We start from the raw sequence: 23,655 nt of genomic DNA on the forward strand, positions 1-23,655 counted from the left end.
CATTTATCATTCCATAGCATACTGTTTAGTCTTCAGGTGTTGGAGTAGCTTCTATTATTTTGTTGATTCCTAATTTCATTCCATTATGATCTAATAGAATGCAGGGTAGGATTTCTGTTTTTTGGTATTTGCCAAGAATTGCTTTGTGGCATAACATATGGTCTATTTTACAGAAGGATTCATATACTCCTGAGAAGAGTATTTGTTGAGTGATGGATGGAATATTCTGTATATGTTTGTGAAGTCTAAATCATTGATTGTATCATTTAATTCTATAGTTTCTTTGTGTAGTTTTTGTTTGGAAGATCCAATGGTGAGAGAGGTGTGTTAAAGTCACCCAGTATTACTGTGTTGTGGTCTGTTTGATTTTTGAAATCGAAAGGATTTGTTTGATGTACTTAGATGCTCCATTATTTGGGGCATATATATTTACAATTGCTATATCTTGTTGGTATACGATTCCATTAAGCAGTATGAAATGTCCTTCTGACTAACTTTGGTTTGAAGTTCACTTAGTCTGATATGAAGATGGAAACCCCTGTTTGTTTACACCAGCCATGTGACTTATATGATTTTTCCCAACATTTCACCTTAAGTCTGTGGATGTCTTTTCCTAGGAGGTGAATCTCTTGAAGACAGCATATTGTTGGGTCTTTTTAAAAAAATCCTATCTTCCAGTCTGTTTCTTTTGATTGATGAGTTTAGGCCATTAATATTCAAGGTTATTACTGAAATATGATTTGTGTCTCTGGTCATTTTTTTTTTTTTTTTTTTTTTACTTTCTCCTTTGATTGACCTTTCCTTTAGAGTAGTTTCTCCCTTTGCTGGTTTTCTTTTCTCATTTCCTCCTTATGGAATATTTTGCTGAGAATGTTCTGTAGTGCAGGCTTTCTAGTTGTGAATTCTTTTAACTTTTGTTTATCATGGAAGCTTTTTATTTTCATCTTCAAATCTGAAGTTTAATTTGCCGGATATAATATTCTTGGTTGGCATCCATTTTCTTTCAGAGCTTGATATATGTAATTCCAGGACCTCCTGGCATTGAGGGTCTGGGTTGAGAAATCAGTTGAAATTTAAATTGTTTTCCCCCATAAGTAATTTGATTTTTTTTTTTTCTCTCATAGCCTTTAAAATTCTATCCTTATTCTGTATGTTAGGCATTCTCATTATAATGTGCCTTGGTGTGGGTCTGCTGTAATTTTGTACATTTGGGGTCCTGTAAGCCTCTTGTACTTGATTTTCCATTTCATTCTTAAGATTTAGGAAGTTTTCTGATATTATATCATTGAAAAGTTTGTACATTCCTTTGGTTTGTATCTCCATGCCTTCATCTATTTCAATAAATCTTAAATTTGGTCTTTTCATGTTGTCCCATATTTCTTGGAAGTTCTGTTCCTGGTTTCTTACCATCGTCTCTGTGCGGTCAACTTTATTTTCATGAGTATATATTTTGTCTTCATTGTCAGAGGTTCTGTTTTACAAGTGTTCTAGTCTGTTGTTGACACTTCCCATTGAATTTTTAATTTGGTTTGTTTCCTTCATTTTGAGGATTTCTGCTTGATTCCTTTTTATGATCTCTGAAGTGATCTTTCACTTCCTGTATTTTCTCTCCAGGACCATCCTTTATTTCGAAGATCAGTCTAACTATGTATTTTCTAAACTCCATCTCTAACATTTCTTCTGTGTTATCTATGGATTCTATTGTTGGAACATCTTGGTTTGTTTGATGTACTTCTTTCCCCTGTTTTTTCATGTTATTTGTCTTCTCATTTAGTGGTATGGAACTGAGGTAGTACAGATTTTGTCCTTTAGTCTTTTAATGTCCCTGAAGGCTTCCAGTACGTCACCTGCAGGTCCTGGCTGTTGTCTCAAAATGGCGGCAGCCTTGTGTAACAAAACCGTTGGGTACAGTGACAGTGGACTTCCATGTAACAGTGGGCAGCAGGCTAACAGCGGAGGATTAGTGGATGTTGGGCAGTGGGTGATGGATAGGTAGGTGAAAGGCGGGCAATGCATAGGCAAGAGTCAGATGGGTAAATGGTGGATGATAGGCCGCAGTCAGTGAGCAATCTGCACTCAAAAGTAGGCAATATGCTGGCAAATGGAGGGTGATTGTGGTGGATGAATGGGGTAAACAGCAGGGGATTGATGAGCAGCAAAGACTGTCTCACAGAGAAACAGATTATCCTCTGCTTGAATCCCGAGTTAGGGAGGACAAGAAATGAAGCCTCCCTCTAGTCTGCCATCTTGAATCCCCCCCAACCTAATTTTAAAGAGCTTTTTACCACGAGTTAAACAGAAAACAAAATACAGTAATGTTTATATATAAAGAGCAAATTCACTGACTGACACTTAACTGGGATGGCTATTAAATAAACAAAACAGTGAGTGTTGACCAGGATGTGGAAAAATTGGAAATATTGTGTTTCTTTGCTGGGGATATAAAGTGGTATAGCCATTATGGAAAACAATATTATGACAGTTCCTCAAAAAATTACTTAGAATTACCATGTCTCCCAGCAATTCCACTTCTTATGTATACTTAGAAGAATTGAGAGTCTCAGAGATACTGTGTACCTATATTCATAGCAACATTATAGCTAAAAGGTAGAAGTAGCCCAAATGAATGGATAAATAAAATGTAGTATATACATACAATGGAATATTATCCAGCCTTAAGGAAGGAAGTTATGACAAGCTACAGCATGGATGAACCTTTAGAACATTATACTAAGTGAATTAAACCAGTCACAAAAAGACATACTGCATGATTCCACTTACATGAGATACCTAAAGTAGTCAAATTTATAAAGAGAGTAGAATTGGTGGTTGCCAGGGAGAATGAAGAGTAGTTGTTTAATGGGTATAGTTTTAGTTTTGCAAGATGAAAAAGAGTTCTGGAGATAGATGGCTTGTACACAATATGAATGTATTACAAAATGGTTAAGATGACTAATTTAGTGTAAGGTATATTTAATCCCTGTTAAAATTTTTATTTTATCTTATTTTTTGAAATGCTAGGGATTGAACCCAGGGCCTTGTGCTTGTGAGGCAAGCACTCTAACCAACTGAGCTATCTCCCCAGCCGCATAGGTTTTTCTTTCCACCATTTCATTTTATATTTTCGATACATAGTATCTAAATACTATGTTATTAATATATTAGTACATTTCTGCCTAAGTACCTGAGCATGCAAATCATTGACTAGTGGTTCCATATTTGATAGTTTTTTTTCCTTTTTAAAGAAAGCTTGTAACCGAGTGGCGCATCTTAGGATGCTGAGGCAAGAGGATGGCAAGTTCAAAACCAGTCTTAGCGACTTACCAAGATCATATCTCAAAATTAAAAATAAAAAGGGCTGGGGATGTGGTTCAGTGGTAAAGTGCCTCTGGGTTCATTTCCTGGTACCAGAAAAGAAAACTTGTGGCCTGGGGATGTAGCTCAATGGTAAGAGTGCTTGCCTAGCATGCACAGGCCCTGGGTTCAATCCTCAGCACCAAAAAACCCCCAAACCTGTTTCCTTAAGTAAACCTTGTACAAAACTACAAAAAGGTTCAAAATACATAACTCTTTTTACTTTAAACATTTTATTTTAATTTACAATATAGAAATGGATGCTTAGTAGTCAATCTTTTTGTTCATTTGTCTTTTTGACATGGGGTCTTTCTATCTTGCCTAGTTTAGTCTTGAACTTGTACACTCAAGTGATGCTCCTACTGAGTAGCTGGGACTCTAGGCACTGGACATCATGACCAGCCATTGGTTAATCTTTTGATGAGGAGTCTAATGCCATTTTCTTTGAGAGCGAGGCCCCTGTTGCAATTCCATGCTATGTTTTCTTTCTTATACATCCAAAAATATATTGCCTAAGATTTTTAGTTTTGATTTGTTAGGTAGATCGAGCGCTTTATTTTTTGTGAAGCATTTGCCAAATATCTACAAATGTATTGGGCTATGTAAACTAAACCCCCAAAGTTTTTTTCTTTTTTAAGGACTTTTGGTCATTATTTTTCTCCTGGTTGTCCTTTGCCTTAGCTTTGGTTATGGTGCTTCTCCAAAATCACTAGATCCAGGGGTGCCCTGCACACTGCTCTTCTGGTACTTTAAAAAAAGCATTTAAATTTCTAATTGGGATAATGTGATATGGAAATTGAAGAATATGATTAGCAGTGGTGACTTTCTAAGCTAATTTCAGTTAATGAAAGATTTTTCCTTCTGTGATTTTTTTTTTTTTCTTTTTTTTTTTTGTGATGGGGGTGGGCACTGGGGATTGCACTCAGGGGCACTCAACCACATCCCTAGCCCTGTTTTGTATTTTATTTAGAAACAGGTTCTCACTGAATTGCTTAGCACCTTGCCTTCACTGGGGGGCTGGCTTTGAACTTGTGATCCTCTTTCCTCAGTCTCCCAAGCTGCTGGGAGTGCACCACATATCCTGGTTCCTTGCTGTGATCTTTTTTTTTTTAAACAAAATAGAATATAATATTTTTATTTTTTTAAATTATAACCTAAGTTTTATATAATCAGATCTCTTTTTTTCATATCCTCTTCCTACTTTTAGCCACTTGAGATCATTTGTCTGGTGAAGATCTATCCCTCACTTTTTCTGTTTCAAAAATTTTTCTTAGATACTTTCTTTTGATGTACTGTAGCAGAATCTTGAAGGATGGGGAGAAAAGGTAGTGGAGAAACAGCAGGAAAAGCAGAGAGGTTGGTAAATCTTGGAAATTTATTGAAATTTATTTCAATTTTTAATTGCCTACATTTTTAATCTGGGTAGCAGATTACACTTGTATATTTTATTATCCTTAAGTATGAGAAAAACTTTGTAGATTGTTCAAAGTAAATTCTGAAGTTCAAAATATTTTTAAGATTTTAAAATGTTATAAGAAAGGACATAGGATTCTGGAGTGAGAATGGGTTTAAATCCTGGCTCTGTTTACTAACCTTTCAGCCATGGGCAAGTCATATTTTTGAGCAAGTATATATGTCGTACTTGTTGCTTGACTGGGTAATTGTTCAGATTTGGGTTGACTTAGCTGGGACAAGATACATAATCTAGAGAGGCTTCACTCACCTAATTAGGACCTTTTTCCATGTGGCTCTCATATTCCAGTGGTGGCAGAAAGGGTCTCAACATTGAGAGGGCAAGCCCTTATGATCCATGCTTTCAAGCCTTTCCTTATGATACCTTTGTTGTTACTCCACTGGCCAAAGCAAAAGCAAATCACTAGGCCCATCTCATACTCAGGAGGTGGTGAAATAGACTTGAATTCATATATGTGTGTGTGTGTGTGTATATACATATATATATTTTTTATATGTGTGTGTGTGTGTGTGTATATATATATAATATATATATATATTATGTACACAATACCATTAATTAATCAATTTACAGTGGTGCTAAGGTAAGCGCCTCTATCCCTGAGCTATAACCCCAGTCTAGTACTGGTCTTGTTAAACAACAGTTCCCTTCCCTTCCTTGCCCCTAGAACCTGCAAGTCAAATCTTCTCTGACTCCCCTCTCAACAAAATTACTTTCTATTTTTAGTTCCTCTCCTCTCCTTCTGTCTTAAACATTCTCTAATCAGTTCTTTAAAACTCCTTATCACATGAGAAAAACTTAAAAAAAAAAAAAAATTAACAGTGGCCTCCATGTTGCTGGATTGACTCAGGGCACTGAGCCACATCCCCAACCCCTTTTATTTTTTACTTTGAGACAGTTGTTTGGGCCTCACTAAATTTCAGCTGTCATTTTTTCCTCAGATTTCATCTTACTTAATTTGTCATCAGCATTTGGTACATTTCCCTGTTCTTGAAAACATTTTTACTTAAATTCAAGGTTAATAGTACACGTTTTGTTTTCCTCCTATATTTCTGGGTATTCCTTTTTCCTTCCCTCATTTGTTCTGCAGCATTTCCCCTACCTCTAAATGATGGTATATCCCAAGGAGCTGTCATTGTATATCTGTTGCTTTAGTTGCATGTACACATTATCATATGTGTAAATGCCCCCCACATTTATTATCTGTATCCCACAACTCTGATCAGAGGAGGATGTAAAATCTTTTCAGTGATGTTTTCTCTTCTGGTATTTTATAACTTAAATACTGTTGTAATATTAATTATGCTTAGGTACTAATGTAATGCCAGTACATCTTATGAAAAAGGACTAAAAAAAGAAAGAGAACGAAGGTATTTGCTTAATATGTATTTTATACACACAAATGTATTTTCAGTCCTTGTTTCATTAACTGGTTAGGTGGTAGTAGCTGGCATTTGGAACTTTTTCTTCTATCTGTTCAATATTCCTTATGTCTTCACCAAGTTGGTTATGACACAGGACTAGAGAGTTAATACACCTGTGAGGTAGGGTGAGGGTGTACAGCTGGTCTTGCTAGCTTAAAACAGTTTCTGGTGGATTTTATGGGCAAGTGTGGAGAAAAAGGCATTTGTGAGATCAGTAGCTACATACCTAGGTACCAGATGTGGTTTTATTGCCTGAGCAAATTAACATCTCTGGTACATGACTACAGTTGTAGTCACCTCTTGGTTAAGTTTATAATAATCCACTGTTGTTCCCCAAGATCTGTCTTATGTGCAGGCCACATACGGATCATTATCAACAATATTGTCTTTTGGTCACTGCTGTCTAGTAAGGAGCTGGAACAATGCCTGGCACATAGTAAGTGCTCAGTAAATATTTGTTAAATGAATGACGGAGTTCCTAGAATTAGTTACTAACTTGACATTAGGAAAATCAGTTCTTTCTATATACCTCCTTTCCCTGTTTTTTTTAGTAGTTGATAGACCTTTATTTTATTCATTTATTTATATGTGGTGCTAAGTATTGAACCCATTGCCTCACATACACTAGTCAAGTGCTGTACCACTAAACCACAGCCTCAGCCCCTTCTTTCTCTATTTTTTGAGATATGAGATTGGATCATATCAGTATTTTAGGCTTTCTTGAAACAGTGAAGATTTAAATTTTGGTTGTGTTAGTGTTTCCTGAAAATTTTCATAAAAATATGTTAAGCAAAAGTTTACAAACCATTATATGAGGCTAAGTGCTTACAGTAATAATTATAAGTGGGACTCTTCAGGGAAGCCTTCATGCAGAGGAGAATTTTGAACTGAGGCTTGGATGATTATTCAATAGGTAGGCAAGGGGATAGGATGGGAAATAGGTAAGTGCATTCTAAGCCCAGGAAACAGTGATAAGATAGGCAAATAGGAATGGAGAAATTCCAGGAGGTTTCAGTGTCTGGAGTATATGGTATATATGTGTACGTATGAGAAGGACAGTGGGGAGCCAGAGAGTTAAGGACTAGCAATGTAAGGTAAATGGAAGCCAAACTGTGAAAACCTTGAATACTGTGATAGTATGGCTTTTTATTTTGCCTTTAGGCGGGTCTCAGAAACTTAGCAAGACCCACAAAAAGTTACTGGGATCCTGTTTCAAAAAATAAAAAGAACTGTAGCTCAGTGGTAGAGTGCCCCTAGGTTCAGTCCTCAGTACGAAAAAACAAAAAAGGAAATCAAAGTTGTTTTGTTTTTCTTTTAGCATGAGCAATCATCATATCACTCTTAAGAGTTGTTATTTTTCTTCATAATTTTTTATTGGTACATTATAGTACAGAATGGTGGGGTTATTTGTTACATAATTCGTACGTGCAGACAATACAGCAATATAGTTTGCCCAGCATCATTCCCTAGTATTTCCCCTTCAGAGTTGTTCTTTAGGAAGATGGCAGTTGGTGGTAGGGAAAGAACAGGAGATTTGTGTAATATTAGTATTCTTTAACATTATGCTTTAACCTAGAGAGTAGTAAAGATTTACTGTAAACTCAGTATAAAAGATATAGGGTTTCCCAGAATAGCTAAAGCAATCCTTAGCAGGAAGAGTGAAACAGGGGGTATCGCAATATTAGAACTTCAACTATACTACAAAGCAGTAGTAACAAAAATGGCATGGTATTGGCACCAAAATAGGTAGATCAATGGTACAGAATAGAGGACACAGATACAAACCCAAATAAATACAATTTTCTCATACTAGACAAAGGTGCCAAAAATATGCAATGGAGAAAAGATAGCCTCTTCAACAAATGGTGCTGGGAAAACTGGAAATCCATATGCAACAGAATGAAACTAAACCCCTATCTCTCACCCTGCACAAAAATCAACTCACAATGGATCAAGGACCTTGAAATCAGACCAGAGACCCTGTATCTTATAGAAGAAAAAGTAGGTCCAAACCTTCAACTTGTTGGCTTAGGATCAGACTTCCTTAACAGGACTCCCATAGCACAAGAAATAAAAGCAAGAATCAATAACTGGGATAGATTCAAACTAAATAGCTTTCTCTCAGCAAAGGAAACTATCAGCAATGTGAAGAGAGAGCCTACAGAGAGGGAGAATATCTTTGCCACATATACTTCAGATAGAACATTAATTTCCAGTATATATAAAGAACTCAAAAAACTCTACACCAAGAATCAAATAACTCAGTCAACAAATGGGCTGAGGATATGAACAGACACTTCACAGAAGAAGATCTACAAGCAATCAACAAGCATATAAAAAAAATTCAACATCTCTAGTAATAAGAGAAATGCAAATCAAAACTACACTAAGATTCCATCTCACCCCAATTAGAATAGCGATTATTAAGAACACAAGCAATAATAGGTGTTGGAGAGGATGTGGGGAAAAAGGTACACTCATACATTGCTGGTGGGGTTGCAAATTAGTGCAGCCACTCTGGAAAGCAGTGTGGAGATTCCTCAGAAAACTTGGAATGGACCCACCTTTTGACCCAGCTATCCCACTCCTCGGCCTATACCCAAAGGACTTAAAATCAGCATACTGCAGAGATACAGCCACATCAATGTTCATAGCTGCTCAGTTCACAATAGCCAGACTGTGGAAACAACCTAGATGTCCTTCAATTGGTGAATGGATAAAGAAACTGTGGTATATATATACAATGAAATATTACTCAGCTATAAAGAATAATAAAATTATGGCATTTGCAGACAAATGGATGAAATTGGAGAATATCATGCTAAGTGAGATAAGCCAATCTCAAAAATCCAAAAGACGAATGATCTCTCTGATAAGTGGATGATGACACATAATGGGGGGTGGAAGGGGGGCAAGGATGGAGGAAGGAGGGGCTGTATAGAGGGAAAGGGAGTGGGAGGGGTCGGGGGGAAGGAAAAAATAACAATGAATCAAACCTCATTACCCTATGTGAATGTATGATTACACAAATGGTGTGCTGTTACTCCATGTACAAACAGAAACAACATGTATCCCATTTGTTTACAATAAAAGTAAATTTAAAAAAATAATACAAAAGTTTCTGGGGGAAAAAAAAAAGATATAGGGTTTCCTTTCTGCAACATTTAGAAATAACTGAATAGTGGCCGTTGTGTGAAGTAGAGCACAACTTAGAAAGAGTCAGTGGTTCTCATAAGGCTGGGCTCCACCTGCACCACTGAATCCATGTCCAGGAGTGGGCCAGTGTCTTCAAAAAGTTCCTCTAGGTGATTCTGGTTACAGTCCACTGAAGTAATATTTGTTGTTTTTAATATTGAATTTAAAATTGTGAGAGAGACCTCATGCCTGTGTAAAATAATTTAAGATTATAAACAACATGTTACACATCATAAAGAATACAATCAGTCCTTGGTTATTTTTAATGACAGGAAAGAGTAACACCCAAAATGAACACTGCCAATAGAATCTCGTAACATAGTTACATGAATCTAGCTGTATCAAATCTTGGGCCAAATCATGTCTTTAAAAATATTTCAGCTGGTAAGTTGGTGCATACTTGTAATTCAAGCTACTCTTTGATCCCACTACTTAAGAGGCTGAGGCAGGTGGATCACAAGTTGAAGACCAGCCTTGGCAAGTAGTAAAGATTCTACCTTTAAACAAACAACAACAACAACAACAAAACAGTGTGTAGTAAATTCCTGATATGCTACAGTTTCCCCTGAATGGACCTTTTTTTTGTTTGTTCTATTTAGTTATACATGACAGCAGAATGCATTTTGATTCATTGTACACAAATGGAGTACAACTTTTTTGATTTCTCTGGTTGTAGGGATTGAACCAGGGGTGTTTAATCAGTGGGCCACATCCCCAGCCCCTTTTTATATTTAATTTAGAGGCAGGGTCTTGAGTTGCTTAGGGTCTTGTTGAGTTGCTGAGGCTGACTTTGAATTAGAAATCCTCTTGCCTCAGCCTCTGGAGCTGATGTGCCATCATGCCTGGCTGAATGAATCGTTTTTGAAACATTATTTATGTGTCTGAGTTTTCCACCGAGTTTAGGGTCCTGTGCCAGGCGGTAAAAATTTAAAAAAAAAAAAAAAAAAAAAAAAAAGCATAATCAAAACCATGATCCTGGACTGGGGTTGCGGCTCAGTGGTGGCGTGCTCGCCTAGCATGCGTGAGGCCCTGGCTTCCATCCTCAGCACCAAATAATAAAAATAAAGGTATTGTGTCTACTTACAACTAAAAAAATTAAAATAAAATAAAACAAAACAAAACATGTCTCTTTTACCTTTGCTATACCTCTTGAAATGCGTAGACACTTGTCCAGGAGGCATATTTCTCATAGATGAGTCCTACTAACCTGGTCTGTGCAGAAGTAGAAAGGAGACTTTGGTTTAACAAAACTAGTGATGAGAGAATAGAGAATTAACTGTGTTCACATTAAAGCCCACATTTAAAAATTGCACACAGATATTGGAACCTGGGATTATACTTTCAGAGTTGTTAACATCAACAAAATGTCCAGTTGAAATATTTATAATAATCTAATTCTTTTAATTTTGATATTTTGATATTTTTTCTTTCCTTTTTTTTTTTTTTTTTTTTTTTTTTTCGATTCTAGACATCAAACCCAGGGGTATGCAACCACCAAGATACATCCTCAACACTTTTTATTTTTTATTACTGAGACTAGCCTTGAGAATTTCGATTCTCCGACCTTAACCTCCCAACTTGCTGAGATTACAGTGAGGCACCATCACACCCAAAGATCATTTATCAACTTAATGGTTTGATCTTTTCTTCTGTTTCTTGTAGGGATAGCATGTGAGCCCCTGACCCAGAGACAAAGTCAAAACAAGCTTTTTATTTAAGCCTCAGTTTCTTAGATATGGAAATTAGACTGTTCTGTTATTTCATATCCTAAAGATTTTCAAATTTGAGTTGAAGAAGATGTAACATAAGAAGGAAAAGTGAGCCCTAGCTTACACAATGAATTCTTTTTTAAAGGAAGAAAGAAACTGTTTTAACTTTAGTTGACATTTAATAAATTCATTCCATTGACCCAATCTTTTCTCAGCTAGTAATTCAAAGAGGCAGCCATGACAGCTTTACATTAAGGTATATGCTGACTCAGTTTTTATCTAATTTTCTAAATGACATATCCATAATATATACAGGTACATTATATTCCCACCATGAGTCTTAAGTTACCTTATTTATGTAAAAGTTCTGAGATTTAGTTAAGGTTTGTCATCTTAAAGTATTTGATGCTGGTTGTTTCAGTGAATCATAATAATAGCCATTATTTATCAGGTGGTTAGTTTATGTCCAGTACTGTTAAATACTTCATATTCATGAACTAGAATTTTTAAAATCAGGTTTGTTGAGATATAATTTATATATGGTATAATTTGCCCTAGTTTTATCATTATGAATTATGACAACATAAATATCATATATCTATATACGGTATTACAGTCAAGATACAGAATGTTACCTTGTTTTCCTTTTTTCCTTTACTTCTTCAAGGTCAGTCATCTCTCCTCATTCCCTAAACCCTTTCAAAAACTGATAGGATTTCCCTTTGTTTTGTCTTTTCTGAATGTCATACAAATGGAATCACATTATATATTTTTTGAGTTTGGCTTATTTCATTCAGGTTAATGCTTTTTAAAAATTTTTCAGTTGTAGATGCTAGGTAAGTGTTCTACCACTGAGCCACAACTCCAGCCCCCACAGTATTGTTAAGTGATTGTCCAAGATGACAGCAGAGCTGGGATTTGAACCCAAGTAGATTGACTCTACTTGTACCAAATTTTTTGCCTATTTTTTTTTCTTTGATACTTTAGTGTGTGGGTATTGATTTTTTGGGGGGTGCGGGGGGATTGCTGTGAATGAAATAGGCTTCATTTCCTGTAGGTTGATACAGTATTTCTAATAGATACACTGCTGGGGAACGGGGCAATATATTATAATAGCAACCCTGGAATCGTCTCCTTAGGAATACATTTGTGTTGAAAAAGGGTAATTTTCACTCTAAGTCTTTTGCTTCACTTCTGTATACTGGTGATCAGAAGTACTTCTTTTAATTATATTCCAAATGTCTGTTGTTATTAAGTAATAAGATATTTTTATATAAATATTTTTCTCAGTAGCAGAGCCTTATCCTTTAATGTATCTGTATATCATAAAATATCTTCACACTTGATGTCATTCACTTTGTCATTTGGAAACCTATATCATACTGATGCGGTATCTTCAAGACACCCAGCATATGGTAATATACTTAGAGAATATGTACAACTTGTTGACCTTACAGAATGACTTAGAATTTAGGCACTTTCCCACCCCCCTCCCCCAAAGTTGTGGGGTTTGAACCTAAGGGCACTCTACCATTGAACTACATTCCCACCCCTTTTTATTTTGAATCAGTTTCTTGCTAAATTGCTGAGGATGGCCTTGAACTATTGGTCCTCCTACTTAAGCCTTCCAAATAGCTGAGGTTACAAGCAGGTGTATGCCACTGGGCCCACCAAGCACTTTCTTTTTTCTTTTCTTCCCCTGGTACTGGGGATGGAACACTAACCACTGAGCCACATCTCCTGCCCTTTTTTTGTCTTTTATTTTAGAGACAGGGTCTTGCTGAGTTGCTGAGGCTGGCTCTGAACTCTTGATTCTCCTCTCTCGGCTTCTGGAGCCACTAGGATTCAGGCATGCACCACCATGCCCATTTGAGCTAAGCACTTTTGTAGGTTTATAAGAGATTTTTTTTCATTTTTTTGTCTTTGATTATTAGATCTGTTATTTGCTCTGGTGTCATCTTTTTACTGTTGCCCTCTTTTATTCTTTATAATTTCTATTTCTAATTAGCTAAAAGAAAATAATCAGATATTAGGCTTATATTGATATTGTCCAAAAAGAGTTTGAATTGTGGGAAATGGGGCCGGGGAGATCTGTGGACTTCTTTTGCTTATGAAGCTTGTTTCTTGGTGTTTAGACTCTGAATAATCATTATGGGTATGTGAGCTAAAGTAAGCTAAATAGGACATTTAGCTATTGAAAAAGTGATGCATTTTTCTCTTTCATAATTTTTTGTTAATTTGTTAAACCATGAAGATTATTTAAGAAATGCAATAAGCTCATATATGTTAGAGGAATGGAATAAATAGGTGCTTTATAGGCAGAAGGTTGAATTACACTGCATCATTGCAAGCACTTCGGGAGGTGCTTAATGTTTTCAAGCCATTTTGATTAACTTAAGCTTTTAGAATAAATTAATGCTTGCCCAGGGCCAGGGTAACTAACTGTAACGTATTTGCTCCTTGGGCACCTTGTCAGATGGATGATGGCTTGGAAAGCAGAGTGTCACTGGCCATAGTTGTTTACACCTTCTGTTGGTCAATGTACAGTGCAAGCAGAGGTGTAGCAGGGTGCCTGGCACATGGGAGGCTTGCAATATATGCAGAAAGTCGTGTACTAAGGTAAAGCTGTGTCTATCATTTGGAAATGGTAGAGTTATGAAATAACTGATTACATTAGTCATTTTAAAATGTTATTTATATATATTTTTAGCTGTAGATGAACACAATACATTTATTTTATTTATTTTTATGTGGTGCTAAGGATTGAACCCTGTGCTTCACACATGCTAGGCAAGCGTTCTACCACTGAACCACATCCCCAGCCCTGGTAACTTTTTCAAAATAAGATTTTTATCAAACTTGCCCTTCTATTTAAAATCATTTTGCTATGTTGGACTTCATAATGCAGTTTTTAAAAAAATACCATAAACTTTATTAGTTAGCTCACACTTTTCCATTGAACTTTGAATTTTCTAGTGGATTCTCTCTCTTTAGAGAAACTACAAGTCTGCATCTGGTTTTGTACTTTGCTAGCTTTTCCAGATTACATAGTAATATATCCCTTTCATATATGGGTTAATGAGTAGCCAGATTAGAACCACCAATTCATTGTTACATTAAGAGCCACAGTTTGTGGGAGAGCCATTCTCTTATACTTTTGCCTTTCATAGTTGTATTTATTTGATATTAATTCTTAAAAACTGAAATTTTATATTTTAAAACAACATGTATTTTAATTTTGCTCCCTTGTATGTTCTCTTTCTGTTTTATTGTTAATTTTAAATTATAGTTTAAATGAAGGTAGATCTTGTTCTTTGGCTCTACCTTCCTCCTGTCCTATACTTCCCCTCTCCCCACCCACCTCTTGCTGTTTTTTTACCTGTAGATTTGCATGTTTGACCTAGTAGAATAATTGGGTCCACAGCAACATGGGCGTGCCTCCCTTAGAAACAGTTTCATGTATGACTCATAAGCTGAAGCAGACACCACTTCCCCAATCTACAGGAGCCATTTTAACAGCATAAAACTTGCCGGATTGCTTTTTATTTTCAAGCCCAAGGGACAAAATCTAAAGAGAAAGAATGTTTGAAGGTAACTTGTTTATGATTTTATGTATTTGCTTCTGGTTATTTCTTGAGCTGATAAGTGGAGGGTGGTTCTTACCTGTTGAAGAACATGGCTGAAAGTGTTCTTTAACTCTGATAAAATGTGTGTAGTCAGTCACATGCCTGATTGCACTTAACTACTAGGGGGAAACAAAGCAGTCAAATGCTGGAAAGTTTTAGGTTTTCTTGGTAAAGGATTTTTAAAAAAAAAATGTTGTGTGATTGGTGTTTTTTCCCCCATGTGACTTCAGAATAAAAGATTTTTTATTTTTTTACAACCACAAAAACTAGATCAAATTTTAGTTTAAAAAATCTAATCATTTATGGAACAGACTGTAAAGTTATAATTAAATAAACCATTACTCATGTGATATGGATGTTAAAAAAATTAGGGGCAGTGGCTTTGTCTTGTCATTTAATTAAAGATGAACTTTGGGACAACTCATTCACAGGTGTTGTTCTTGGACATTTTTTTTTTTTTTAAGTTAATGAATTATGCTAATTGTCTTATTTTGAGAACCAAAAGTGTAAATAATGTGAACAGTTATTTAGATGACAAGTTAAGAGCCAGTTTAGAATTTTATGTAAAGAGGAAGAAAGACTCGAATGATTCGTTTACTACTAGAAAAAAATGAAGCTTTATAATTAACACTGGAAACTAGTTTTGAATAACCCTGGGAGCAAAGCTGTCTTCTAAGGAAATGTACTATTTCAATTTTGTGTCAAAAGGAAAAGTGGAGAATTGTCCTTCCTTTATACTATTCTTAAGATTTTGATTATTTTGCATAAACAAAGAAAAAACCTTTCATGAGAAGATTGCTCAGTCTTTTCTAGAAATATTTGTCATCTTTAAAATTGCGAGATTTTTTAGCTGGCAAGTATACATTCTAGTGTGCCTTGAAGTTCTAGGTATTCTGAGAACTTAGTACAGTAGTATTTTACTTCTAAAACATATTTGAAACTAAAATTTGAATAAAAGTAAAATTTGAATATGCAATAATTAGGTCTAAATGTTTTGGAACTAAAATTAGCTAAATCATTTATTATTGACCAAAATGATAATTTAGCTGGTTAATTGAGAATTTATTCTTACAACCTTCTGGTTGTCTGAAGTTCTGTTAGATTTGAAAAAATATAGAAAAGCAGTTGTTACTTCTTACCCTTTTGAAAGGATTGTTGTTATTAACAGATCTCAGTTTTGTGGAATTATAAGAGACTTAGCAGACATTTTGCTAATTCAGGTCTGAACCATTTGTTATTATCTTTGTTTGCATATTGCTGGTTTAGTCAGCCTTTGAGTAAGCAAAGGCTGTATTTACTTCAAGTCTGGACTGTTTTGAAAAATCTAATGAAACCTTTTTGCTTTTGCTTTTTTTTTTTTTTTTTTTTAAAGGCCAGTGGTCCATAAAAGAAAAATTTAGAGGCACACAAATAAGCAATGTAATTAAGCCTTTTTAAAAAGAAAAGTGGAAGACTTTGGTTTCTTAAAACGAAGAAGCTAGTATAATTTAAAAAAATAGACATGGATCATATATATGTTTCATAGTATGCAATAAAAGGCTAAGGTAGGGCTTTAAGAAGGGACAAGTGGAGTGGGGGAGGTCAGAGTGACTTATTACATAGCTCTCCCACGTTGTTTTCCTTCCATATGTTTAAAGTTTCAACCCCAGGTCATCTGGATTAAACTTAAAATTCCTGATTTAAAGAACTTCTGTGCTGAAGAGTTCTGTCTCACTTTTGTAGATGAAGAAATAGTCAAAGAGAAGCTGTGACTGGCTCCGAGTTAGGCAGCACTTCCAATCTGGAGCTCCTCATGCTAGTACACACCAACAAGTGATGCTTTGTTCGAAATGGCCTGTATTTCCTTCAGAATAAATAAAACCTTAAATTATTTGGTGACAATTATCAACCAAATGAGTTCACCAGTAGTTTTGAAAATGTATTCAAGGTAGTTTTCCTTTTTAATCAGAGAAGATGATACATTCATTTAGCTTCTGCAATGGCTTTTTTTTTTCAGTTAGAATCTTCGATAGTTGAAGCATAGTTTGTGATACTGCCTGTGTAAGATAGTCCTAGATGTCAGTACAAGACATTGGGAACTTATTGATACAAGCTAGGTTTGTTTTTTTCCCTCAGTTTTATCTTACTTCTTTTAGGAACACAAATACTGTCTAGTACAATACCGATTCTACTAAAGAAAGTGCGTATGTACATGTCCACACAGTCTACAGTTCTCTAAGCTTTAATATTACACATCTTAAAGTTAACCTTCTCATAATTAGTAATCTAATTCCATAGCTTCATATTGTCATATATTTTCCACTCTTTTGAGAGCCTAACTATATATACCAGCTTTGTTTAAAAGCTAGAGAATATGAACTCTTTTTCTACTAATTTTTTATGTGTTTTATTGGGATGGTTGGAAGTTTACTTTTAGATCAGCTTGTTCTTTAGGTCTGAAATTTTTTTAGGTCCTTTTTATTTATTTATTTACGTATTTTAGTACTGTGTGTATAACTGTTGAATCTCCAAAATTTTTGAGTTAATTCAATATCAGCTTTTACACAGCATGGCCATCATTGTCCTAAAGCAACAGATGGCACAAAGACTGGAAACATAGGCTCTATCCTCACATACTTAAATTTCTTGTTGGGAAATGGCTTGGTAACATAGTTGAAATAAGTAAAGAATGGAACCAAACCAATTAAATTCCGGTTCACACTGCCTAGAGATGAAAGATGACTGAAATCTGAAATAAGAAAGTTTATCTTGAAGGAATTATGAGTATTGAAGAACAAATAGCATTTTCTTAAGAAGAGTGATGAAAATGATATAAGCACTGCAGATCTCCACATCTTTCTATATTTTTGTTTCTTTTTTACCCTCAACCCATGGTTGTATTAACCATGATATATAATTAAACTGATTTTTGGTTTTCAAAGTAATTAGCCCATTCTTTATGTCTCTGAACTTTTAATATTAGCTTTTTATTTCAATTGGTGCTTCTTGTATTCTCTTTTCAACCCCTTATCCTTGGGACTCTAGAAAAAACATTACTGATTTGGGGGGCAGCATTTGCAGTCTTTTGAAAACCCTTCTCTTCTGAGAAACAGGTATTATTTGTAATTGAGTCTGGGAGAAGGTACTTTTTAAAAAAATAACATGTACTGCTTAGCTGTGATTTTTGAAGTTTCTTTGGACATTTAACTGCTTCACCGATCGCATATTTGTAGGCTTTGCCTAATGTTGTATCCTATCTAATGGGACATAGTTAAGTGTTCACTGACTCTTACTATATGAATGGGAAGAAGAGTTGCACCAGTTGAATTGTTTGAAAATGATCATTGCTTCCATCAGATGACTAGAATCTATTTCTCCTTTACTTGGGATTTGCATTCATGTAAATGGTGGAAAATAAATAAGCAATATTTTTGAGTCAATTCAAATGACTCAGGCAGTTTTCAGCCATCTGAGCCATCTTTCTTCCATTGTGGAGAACCTATTAGCTGTGTTGTATACTACAGTAAAAGTGGTTGTGGAACTGCATTACAGGGTCTTCTCCAGTTATGATTCTGCAGTGCCCCAACCCTGCCCAACAAAAGAAAATTAACATTTGTGTGCTATTTGCTTTGTTTGCAGAGAAGAAATTATGCAACTGAGCTCTTAGATGTTCAGATTTCTTCACAGAAAGATTTTATTTTCCAGATATAAATATCTGAATTAACACCATCCTCATCATTAGAGACATTCCCCTAAATTTCTTTTTACTTTCTCTTTCCCTCATAAAAATTAAGCACTCTTCTTTCGTTTTCTTTTTAATTGCTTAGGATATCAGCTTTTTTCTCTTTCCATATCATGAACCTTGAAATTGATTGCTAGCATAAAAAATACAACTATAAACAACTTGCATGCCTTCAATTGTATGAATATTAGTTTAATTTTTATATTAAAAGTTATCAAAGTGATGTGTGCACATTGCTTAAAATCTAATAAAGGGTCTCTAATGAAAATCATCCTCCCTTTATCCTTTTTCACTCTCAGTTCTGCTACCTAAAGGCCACCACTTTTTAGAAAAAATTTTATTTCATTTTGTTTTCTTGGGATCAGTCTTTCTCTTATCGTCTACCTTATGTATTAGAAATTCTTCAAGGTAGCAGGAATGAATATGGCTTTACATGATGCATTAGCTATATGATAGATGCTCAGTCATACTGTACAAAGTTATATGATACAATTTTTAAAATCTAAATGTAACTTTAAAAATCGATTATTTTCTGGATTTAGATAGTGCTATAAACTGTCCTGAATTTTTATCGTAAAACTATAAAAATGAGGTGTTGATTTAGTAACTTAGTTTGTATACATCTTATTTTTTATATCAAAACATTCAATGGAAGGTTAGTATTATGAGGCAATTCATTATTCTTTTTTCTTTAAAAAACCAAAATGAGCATGAGCATTTAAACATGAGTTTAAATGTAAAGTGATTAACCCAGGTCACAATACCTTAGAAGCCCCCCATTCCTGCTTCTGTTTGTTTTCCTCTTTAAAAATAGTTACTATCCTGACTTTCGTGATAGTCTTTACAGTTTTACCACTTTGAACTTCTGTAAATGGAATCATGTCATATACTTCAGTGATTTGCTTTTTTCATTTAACTGAGATTTATCTTCATTTTCATTGCAGTGTAGTACTCCTTTGTTTATCTATACCAGAATGTATATGTGTGTGTGTGTTTTTCTTTAACTAATGGGGATTGAACCCTGCAGTGCTCTATCACTGAGCTACATCTCCAGCCCTTTTTGAGACAGGGTCTCTCTAAGTTGCCCAGGCTGCCCTTGAACTTGATTCCCCTGCCTCACCCTCCAAGATCACTAGGATTACAGACATGCTTCACTGCCCAGCTATCTGTTGTGTCTTGATGGCATCAGAGTATTTCCAATTTGGAAAAAATTTCTTGTACATAGTTCCTAGAACATAGGTGTAAGTGTTCTCTGGCAGAATCTTCCTATTGAAATATGTGAAAACTGCAGAATTACATTGGGTAGTTCAAGAAAAGGAAATGGTTTTTACTTTTTATCAAGTATATTTTCAAGTGAAACTGCCTTTTAAAAATGTTCCTACTGGTAAAAAAATGCAACTAGTATGGTTTGATAGCATGTCTTTGATTTGTGCTAAGGCAATAGCATTTTTATCTAATTTTGCTCTTGCATCATCAGAACAAATGTCAACACAGTGAAAAAAGGGTAAATAATATGTCAGTATTATAATAAAGATTGTTTTGACCTTATGAACTCCATGAAAACGTTTCCAGATTCTCTGTGGGTCTGAGGATTACTATTTGAGAATCAGTGTAATAGTGGAAATAATCCAAATGTCCAGACAACAGGGGTTGGTAAATAATTGTATATCCACAAAATTATGTAGCAGAAATTTAAATTAACTAATGTTCATTTTAAATATAACCGTATAATATGGTATTTTTTTCTATTTTTGTTGTGCCTCTAATGAGGAAATCAACATTTCTCAAAGAAAGTGAAACTCTTTTCCAAGTCTCAATATTTCCATTTAGTTGGTTCCTTTGTGATTAACAAAAGGGAAGTTGAAAGGCAGATTCAGTTACTGACTTCTCTTTCAGTCTAAGGGATCTCTGTACAGTAACTTTAATTTTCACGGTGAAAGGAATTGGCAGTGTCATCAATAATTTTTATATATTTTATAGTAATAGGTGTACTGTGCCTTCAAATGAACCTATTCCTGTGTATTCGGCTCCTCATTAATCATTTTCTGATTTACAGTTTCTTAGTTGAAATCAAAATATTCTTAACTGACTTTTCCTTAATTGAAAGAACTTTAACTTGCTGTACATAGGGCTAGGGTTGTAACTCAGTGGTAGAGCACTTACTGAGCACACATGAGAACCTAAGTTCTATCCTAGCACCACAAAAAGAAAAAAAAAATTTTTCATACTAAATAAAAGGAGTGGGTTTTAAACTGGTTGTTTTGGGTGTAGGCTCTCATGTTTCCTCTGTATAAGGTCAGAACACTTTTTGTGTGAGGCATCATTGAAGATAGGCTGTTTTATACATCTGAGATACTGCTTTGTGGTATGATGGAAGTCTAATAATCATGTGTTGGCCTTAGATTTAATATTTTTCTAAGCATTAAGTTCCAGGGAATAATAAAATCTTAAAATTCCTTTCCAAATATCCATTGTGTTTATTAAAAAAAGAATTGTTTTAAAATGAATTTGTTGGAGTATTCTGGGAGAATATATATGTAGTATACTATTTTTGTTGTTGTTTGTTTGGTACTGAGAATTCATCCCAGGGGTACTTAATCACTGAGCCATATCCCCAGCCATTTTTATTTTTTTATTTTGAGACAGGGTCTCTCTAAGTTGCTTAGTGCTTCACTAAATTGCTGAGGTTGGCCTTGAACTTGTGATCTTCCTGCCTTAGCCTCCTTAGTTGCTAGAATTACACACCTGCACCACCACACCTGGCATAGAATATCTATAGTATGCTATTTTATAAGATTTCATTTATTTATGAGATGCTAGGGATCAAACTTAGGGCCTTGTATGTGCTAGACAAGCACACACATTGAGCTTCTTTGTTAGACCCTACATAAGGTTTGAAAAATATGCAGAATAGAAGCAGGACATGGTGGTACATATCTGTAATCCCAGGGACTCTGGAGGCTGAGGCAAGGGAATCACAAGTTTTGAGACCAGTCTTGGCAACAGCCAAGACCCTATCTCAAAATAAAAAAATAAAAAATGAAAAGACCTGGGACTGTAGCTTAGTGGTAGAGTGTCCTTGGGTTTCATCTCCAGTACTATAAATAAATAAATAAGTAAATAAATAATATTCTCATTTTATGTATAATGTATGTATTTTTTGCAGTTCTGGGCATTAAACCTATGGCCTTTATACATGCTAGACAGGTACTGTACCACTGAGCTTTATTAATATGAAGATTTTAGATTTAAATCAGAAATATTAGAATTAATATCACATGTGCTTTAATTTGAGGGGCAATGTAAAACAATTTGTATTTAGAAATAAGTTATGTTGTGGGTATCACTTTATTCAAAACATTTTTATGGTGTTAACATTCTAAGGTGGGCATTATATTTGATCCTTTGATCTATGGATTAGAAAAAATATTGTACGTAGTTATAGGATAACTTATAACTTGTTAATCCTGTTAATAAATTTGAAAGAGGACTACTCATCTAACTTTGGTTGAATAGAATAGTTGCAAATCATTGTTAGCATATCTGGTTGTTAGGTGGTGGACATTAGGTTATTTGCCGCTGCTTTGAGACTTTTTCTTCCATTTAGGGTTATTCCAGAAACATTGGAGCCAGAGGCTGTGGGGGAGGGGAAGTGTAAGGAAATGGACAAAGTCCCTCTTTCTTCAGGGTACTTAGTCCTTTTTCCCTAGATATCAGGGACAACTGAGATAATACATTTACAAATAGGGACAGAAGTATACTAAAGAGCTTCTAGGAAGGTATTAATAACTCAGACTCTTGAAAAGAATAGCCAGATCCAACTACTTGAAAATACCAGGCAAAAATGAAATTTTCTTTCCAAACCACTCACTTAAGAACTCTTATTTTAGGAGCATAGTGCCATGCTTAAAACTGATTATTAGGTGTATATTAAGTTCTGTTTAGGAAAGAGAGGTCACAGGAAGCTCAGGATGGACTTATGTGCAGTAAAATGTGAAGAGTCATTTTGGACATCGATCTGGAATGGAGTAGTTATACTAAAGCGGGGCAATATCATGGTTATGGAAGCTTATATTTATAATTAGGTAAAAGTTAACAGACACAAATAGAGAAGATAGCTGCATTTTGATTTTTACTTACTCATGGTGATTTTTTCAAAACTACATTTCTATGACATATATTCTTAAGAATACTTGAAAGGTGTATAATAGTTTTGTGTATGTATTGAATCTTGGATCCCAATGCCAAAATACTTTTATTGACTCTGTTTTCATAAGTATTTTTCACCATTCATGTGTTTCTAATACCATACTTTGATATATTTTCACGTAAATTATTGGACTATTTATAAAAACCAGACATAAAGATAGAGCAGGAAGGCAGGAAATACTTGACATTTGTATGCCATATCTTATTCTCTGCTTCCTGTCAGTTAAACCACGATGAGAGGAACAGACACAGATGTGCAATTGCTGCTTTAATTTTCTACTGGGGAAACCAGTTAGGCATAAAGCTTGTTTCATTAAACTTTTGACACTTGTTGATTCTAGGGATATCATAGGCTTATTTTATATTATATGGATCATATGGATTATTTGGATTATCTGGTGGCAATTAGATGTTTGTCATAAGACCTAATGGGAAAATAAAGCTTTTACATGTTGAAAAAGTGTTTCCTTTTATGACATTTTTATAGGCTATAAAGATTGGTATCCAAATTTGTATATGTGGGATAAATTCACTGTGAAATGATATATTTTATATATCAATATATTGATCTTGAAATTTTAGTATCCAGGCATTCATTTATTTTTGCATATTGGTATATCGGGATTCTTTTAAACTTTGAAAGCATTTTATGGTTTATAAAGTATATTCCTTTTTTTTTTTTTTTTTTTTTTCCTTCCTTTAGTAGTGGGGATTGAACTCGGGGGCACTCTACCACTGAGTTGCATCCCTAGCCCTTTTTGTTTTTCATTTTGAGATAGGGTCTGAGTTGTCCAGGGCTGACCTTGAACTTGGCAATCCTCCTGCCTCAGTTTCCAGAGTAGGTGTGATGTCAGGTATGTGTCACCATGCCTGGTAAAGTATGTTCTTACTAGGTACAACTTTAAGATGAAATGGTAGGTCATAAAGGTTGACATATCCAAGA

General features: G+C 34.9%; 1 protein-coding gene across 4 annotated transcripts in view; it reads left to right on the forward strand.

The window, feature by feature from the left end:
• Elf1 (E74 like ETS transcription factor 1) overlaps positions 1–23,655 on the forward strand; it is a 105,421-nt gene that overhangs the window by 14,000 nt on the left and 67,766 nt on the right. The window contains exon 1 of one of the 4 annotated variants that reach the window (XM_047552021.1): positions 14,628–14,747. The exons of the other annotated variants lie outside the window; for them this stretch is intronic. The gene's annotated coding sequence lies outside the window, so the exon portion shown is untranslated. Of the gene's footprint in view, positions 1–14,627; positions 14,748–23,655 lie in introns of those variants that run through there. 4 annotated transcript variants of the gene reach the window in all.

The sequence above is a fragment of the Sciurus carolinensis genome, chromosome 5 (assembly GCF_902686445.1).
Source record: "Sciurus carolinensis chromosome 5, mSciCar1.2, whole genome shotgun sequence".
NCBI classification, from domain to species: domain Eukaryota; kingdom Metazoa; phylum Chordata; class Mammalia; order Rodentia; family Sciuridae; genus Sciurus; species Sciurus carolinensis.